The sequence below is a fragment of the Poecilia formosa genome, unplaced genomic scaffold, assembly GCF_000485575.1.
Source record: "Poecilia formosa unplaced genomic scaffold, Poecilia_formosa-5.1.2 Scaffold91, whole genome shotgun sequence".
NCBI classification, from domain to species: domain Eukaryota; kingdom Metazoa; phylum Chordata; class Actinopteri; order Cyprinodontiformes; family Poeciliidae; genus Poecilia; species Poecilia formosa.
The window spans coordinates 2,200,817-2,207,358 of record NW_006800030.1 but is presented as its reverse complement, the minus strand read 5'-3'; the positions used below and the strand labels follow the sequence as shown (position 1 = coordinate 2,207,358).

Sequence of the window (6,542 nt, the reverse complement as noted above, 5' to 3'; positions counted from 1 at the left end):
GAAAATTCAAGGGACAAAAAACGTGTTCGTGTTCGAGATCGTGGTCAGGTCAGGAAGAAATGCTGGACATCTACTCACACTGAGGCTTTCAAAAATCTGGCACTGTCTGCCTGAGAGCTGAATATAACTGCTGGTGAACAGGTGGAAGACATGAGCCTGATTGTGCTCCAGCGCAGCAGCATGCAGGTGAACCAGATGAGCTTGATGAGAGGAGAGTACTAAGGAGAAAAACATAGCAGGCAGACAGGCCAGAAACATGACAGTACCCCCCTCCTAAGGTCTGGCTCCCGACGGGCCCTTCGGCTGATCAGGATGGAGGCGGTGAAAGTCCCTCAGGAGAGTCTTGTCGATGACAAAACGACCAGGAATCCAGGTCCGTTCCATATCCTTCCCAATCAACCAGGTAATGGACACCACGTCCCCTTCTCTTGGACCGAAGGACGCGGCGTACGGTGTAGATGGGGTCCCCATCCAAGAACTGAGTGGGCGGGAGGGGTCTGGAGGCAGGCTCAAGACGAGGTGAGGTGTAGGGTTTGACCCGAGACACATGGAATGTCGGGTGAATCTTCATGGAACAGGGCAGCTGTAGCCGGACCGCCACTGGGTTCACAACCTTGGAGATGGGGAAGGGACCAATGAAACGAGGTGCCAACTTCCGACTCTCCACCCGTAGGGGGAGATCCTTAGACGACAACCAGACCTTCTGGCCAACACGGTAGGTGGGTGCCGGGACACGGTGCCGATCAGCAGATCTGGATTACACCTCTGACATCTTGATCATGGCCCTCCTGGCTTCCCTCCAGATCCGTTGGCACCTCATGGCTGCAGCATAAGCGGAGGGGATCTTAGCCTCCCTCTCTTGAATAGTGAACACCGGTGGCTGGAACCCATGGACAACGTAGAAGGGCAAAAGACCAGTGGAGCTAGAGGGAAGCGCATTCAAGGCGTGTTCCACCCATGGTAGGTTGTGTGACCACCTGGTAGGGTCAGAGTCACAAAGGATACGAAGCTGGGTCTCAGTCTCCTGGTTAGCCCTCTCGGTCTGTCCATCAGTTTGGGGATGGAACCCAGACGATAAACTGACAGATATGCCAAGCAAGGTGCAGAACTCCTTCCAGAACCAAGAGACGAATTGAGGTCCTCTGTCTGAGACGATGTCAGTGGGGAGCACATGGAGGCGGAAAACTTCCCGCGCCATGATCTCCCCCATTTCCTTTGCAGAGGGGAGTTTCTTGAGGGGGACCAGATGGACCATCTTAGAAAATCTGTCAACAATAGTTAACATGACAACGAAACCATCAGAACTGGGCAAACCTGTGACAAAGTCCATAGCGATGTGCGACCAAGGGCGTGATGGGATGGGAAGGGGCCGCAGCAACCCTGAGGGTGGGCGTCGAGACGACTTTGCTTGGCAGCATTGATGACAGGCTGTAATGAACTCCTTAACATCTTTGGTCATTGAGCTCCACCAGAATTGAGACCAGACAATTTGTAAGGTCTTGCTGATGCCTGGATGACAGAACAGATGGGATTTATGGCAGAACTTGAGTACCTTGGGGACCAGATGTTCCGGGACAAACAGCCTGTCAGGGGGGCACGAGGCTGGAACCGGAAGATCTCGGGTGGCGTTCCTGACCTCCTCCTCCAGCTCCAACATGGTCACAGTCAGCCTCACCGAGTCTGGGAGGATAAACTCCTCTGCACCAGCGACCCCCAACTCAGAGGATTCATGAATTCTTGACAAGGCATCCGGTTTCATGTTCTTGGTCCCAGGTCTGTAAGAGAGCGCAAAATTAAACCGTCCAAAAAACAGAGCCCACCTAGCCTGCCTGGGGTTGAGCCGTTTGGCTGCCTTCAAGTACTCCAGGTTCTTGTGGTCCGTCCATACTATAAATGGTTCCTGGCCCCCTCCAGCCAATGTCTCCATTCCTCTAGGGCCAGCTTGATGGCCAAAAGTTCCCTGTCCCCTACATCATAGTTGCGTTCAGCGCTGGATAAAGTCCTAGAAAAGAAGGCACAAGGATGAATACGACCATCAGTGGTTGACTTAGGACAGCACCTACCCCAGTGCTAGAGGCGTCGACCTCCACAATAAACTGTCTCGCAGGGTCAGGGGACCGGAGCAGAGGTGAACAGAGACTTTAGTCTAGAGCAGTGTTTCTCAACCTTTTATGGGCCAGCGCCCCCCTAACCCTTATCCAAGTCCCTCACCGCCCCCCACCAAAACATTTGCAGGCTACTTTGCACTGACCATTATTTTATCATTAATATTACTATCGCTATTGTAGATGTTTTGATTTTTATGCTCGTTTCTGTATTTATCATCAAGAATAATTTCCCAGAGAACAAAAAACCATGGTAATAGAAATTATTTTCACAGGCGTCTAAGAAAAATGCAATGAACATTCAACGTAAAATCGGTAGGCCTAACAGCAGCCAATCAGAGTGGATAAAATATTCTTATTTTGTGTCATTTTCTAGTTGTTAAATCTTCCACAAAATGACCAGATAAAAGATGAACAACATGCCAGTTTAAACTTTGATCTATTTGCAAAACGACTCAGCTCTGCAGCATTAAAACATGGATAGAACTGTAACTACATTAATCATAGCTCTTCTTCTCTTCAGTGTTCCTGTCGATTTCTGGTGGTGCAGCTCTGTGCTGCCTTCAGGAGAATGGGACATCAGAGTATCATCCATAAAATTTCACCCACATGGCATTTATTGTGCAAACCAGAGCTTTCAGTGGAAAAACAAAAGTTCTTTTCATGCCATACAAATATGAGACAGAAACATGGACTATCTCTTTATATAGACCTGTCTATTGATTTATAGACTAATAGTTTTACTGGACAGAAATTTCAAAGGACAAATATGGTTCTTAATCAAATCCTAATGAGTCAGATTGAAAGTGTCATGGAGTCACTGAACAGCCTCATGACATTAATACTGACATGAAAAATAATATTGAAGAAATAAATATATCAAATCTAATTAAAAACATAAATAAGTGATCAGTTCTTTACTGTTATGTCTGTAAGATATATTTATTCTCAGTATTAGATGTGGTCTCATCAAACCCATGGCACTTCAACAATATTATTTTACCTTTTATCTGGAAATAGTGTCTGTTTATTCTTGCCATATTGATCGAAAGGTCTTGCCATACCAGTTTATTCCTCTGTATTTACTTTAGTTTCTTAGTTTATTCTTGCATTTTGTTCTTCATTAATTTCCATTTTCATCTGATTAGTATTATCCTCTCTTGGTTTATTGCTATGTCCACTTTAGTTTATTTCCTGTTGCTAGATTTATTTTATCATTTATTGACGCTCACCATCAGTAATCTTCACTCATCGCCTGCTGCACCGCCTAATCATCATGTTTCACATCATGTGTTGATTTTTTCACTGTTCAGCGTCGGATTCTCTGTTTTTATGCCATAATTCATATCTAGTTCGTTGCACCGTTTTATGTCCCGCTTGTCCTGTTTCAGAGTTTTGCGCAATGTGTGCGTCTTTTTTTTTTTAACCCCCTAAGGTGCAGGGCGGTCGGGAAGCGTATCGATGGGGAAAAGGCAGACTGACAAACCTTTTAAAACAACGGAAACAATTTCGGTATTCTGATTATTGAAATTTAAAAGTGCTGTGTTGTTCTATCACCCCCGTTTCATACCGGGCCACTTACAGCACCGGTGTTAACGCTATAAAATGAACGCCCTCTATCGTGGTATCACTATGGAGGGATTTCTTTATTTAAATGGGTTCATTTTTCAGAGGGATACACAGTGGGGGTATCGTGATTTTAGCTACCAGTAGCAGGAGAACGGAGCTGCGCCAAGAAGCTAACAAACAGCGAATAGAAGGAGAGCTGCCATCGATACAGTTGCAGCCAAGCATGATTTAATGTTACACAATACAGTTTTACCAAGTTGCTCAAAGTCTAAATTGGCATTGTTGTGCATTTAAGGTGTAAAGTTTACCTTCTACCAAACTCCCACCAAAGGCATTCCAGCGCCCCCCTTTTGTAAAAATGTCCGCCAGCACCCCCTGCCGTCCTCTGAATGCCCCCTGGGGGGCGGTACCGCCCATGTTGAGAACCGCTAGTCTAGAGAAAGCCTCCTCTGCCTGCTTGCTCCACATTAACTGGACCTTGGATGAGGTAATGGCATGAAGAGGAGATGCTACTTGGCTATAATTACGGATGAAACGACGGTAAAAATTTGCAAATCCAAGAAATCTCTAACTCTTTGCGGTCTGTGGGTGTGGGCCATTCGGAGACTGCTGAAATCTTAGAGGGATCCATGATCACCTTGTTGGGGGAAATTATGTAGCCAAGAAAAGAGGTGGTGGTGGTATGGAACTCGCATTTCTCTGCCTTTACAAAAAGATGATTCTGGAGGAGGCGGAGAAGAACCTGCCGAACATGGTACTTGTGGGAATCCAGGTCCTGAGAGTAGATAAGAATGTCATCAAGGAAAACAAATACAAAGTGCCCAACCATGTCCCTCAAGACATCATTGACCAGAGCTTGGAAGACTGCTGGTGCATTGGTTAACCCAAAGGGCATGACCAAGTACTCGTAATGACCAGTGGGGTTGTTGAATGCGGTCTTCCACTCGTCTCCTTCCCTGATGCGAACAAGATGATATGCGTTGCGCAAGTCTAATTTCATGAAAAACTTGGCTCCTTGGATCTGGTCAAAGGCAGTATTCATGAGGGGAAGGGGATACCGATTCTTAACAGTAATGTCATTAAGACCCCTGTAATCTATACAGGGCCTTAAAGACCCATCCTTCTTGCCTACGAAAAAAAATCCAGCACCAGCAGGAGACGAGGATGGGCGAATGATTCCCGTCTTTATAGAATCCTCTACATACCTCCTCATTGCTTGGTTCTCAGGAGCAGACAGTGAATATAAATGTCCCTTGGGAGGTGATGTACCTGGAAGGAGGTCAATGGCACAATCGTAGGGGCTATGAGGGGGAAGGGCTGTAGCTCGGGACTTATTGAACACCTCCTTCAGATCATGGTACTCAGGTGGCACTTTGGATAAGTTTCTTCGATGGCATTGTCTGGAAAAGAAGGGGTGCAAGCAGAGAGCAAACAGGTAGCAGAGCAGGACTTCGACCAGCCCAAAATTTCCTTGGCCTGCCAGTCAATGTGAGGATTGTGCTTGTTAAGCCATGAGGCCCCCAAAACGATGGGTAGCTGTGGTGAGTGGATAATAACAAAAGTGATCTCCTCCTGATGATTACCACCAAGCATCAGACTGACCTTTTCTGTGATGAGGTGGGACTGGCTAATATGATGTCCATCCAAAGCTAGAACATTATGGACCGATGAAGTGTGGAGGAGCTTGATGTTGAGGCCCCTGGCAAAAGATTCATCCATGAACTCTGTATCAGCTCTGGAGTCAATGAAGACTGATACCTGGTGGGGAATGGAGGAGACCACAAGGTTAGCAGAGAAAGAAAATGATGAGGAGATGGACAACATGCTATGGATCAGTAGAACTCCCCTATCCTCTACTGAGCCTGCCCTTTTAATGGACACTTGGCCGCCATATGACCCTTGCCTCCACAGTAAAAACATAAATTAAACTGCCTTCTGCAAGAACGTTCCTCCATGGAGATCCTTGTTCTCCCCAACTGCATCGGCTCAGGATCTGGTGCCTCAACTGAGGGTAGGGAGAAGCTTGTGGCTTTGGACCGAGGGCCTGAGTGGCCAAATGGGGCCGATGAGGCCTCCTTGTGACGTCTCTCCCTTCTCCTTTCAGTGAGACGAAGGTCTATCCTGGTTGCCAAATCCTCAAGGTCCTTGAGGGACTTAGGGTAATCTCGAGTGGCCAACTCATCCTTGATATTTTCATTAAGACCTTGCATGAACACATCCATTAGTGCCTCCTGATTCCAGCTACTGTCTGCAGATAAAAGGTGAAAATCAATGATGTAAGAGGCTACACTCTTACCCCCCTGTTTCAAGGATAGTAGCCCCCTAGCTGCCTCTCTCTCAGGGAGGATGGGGTCGAAAACCCTGATCAGTTCCTTAGAGAACGCAGAATAGGTCAAACAAGAATCCGATTCATTCTGCCATTCTGCTGTGCCCCACTGTTTGGCCTTACCGGACAGAAGTGAGATCACAAATGCCACCTTAGAACGTTCAGTAGGGAAAGAGGAGGGCTGCAACTCAAAGTGGATCTCACACTGAGTGAGGAAAGCACGGCACTGGTCAGTGTCTCCTTTGAATAGCTCAGGAGGGGTCAGATGAGGCTCCTTGACCACAGCGGGCTGAACTGCAGGGGCTGGTTGGCTAGGTGTCTGTGATTGTGCCTGGTCAGGGGGAGAAGACATGTTACGAAGCGTGGTAATGATCTCATTCATGCCAGTATTAAGTCGACTGATCGCACTTTCAACATTGCTGCGCCACTCTTGTGCTGACGAAGGGTCCATATTTGGCCAGATTTTTCTGTAATGATCAGAACTGAGGACCCGAAATTTCAGTCAGACACAACGTAAAAAATAATAAGTTCTTTATTGAGGA

General features: G+C 46.9%; 1 long non-coding RNA gene across 1 annotated transcript in view; it reads left to right on the top strand.

The window, feature by feature from the left end:
• Window positions 1–6,542, top strand: part of LOC107836832 (uncharacterized) — a 19,243-nt gene extending 12,701 nt beyond the window's left edge. Inside the window, exon 3 of the long non-coding RNA XR_001662799.1 lies at window positions 6,462–6,542. This is a non-coding gene — a long non-coding RNA (uncharacterized LOC107836832). The remainder of the gene's footprint in view (window positions 1–6,461) is intronic.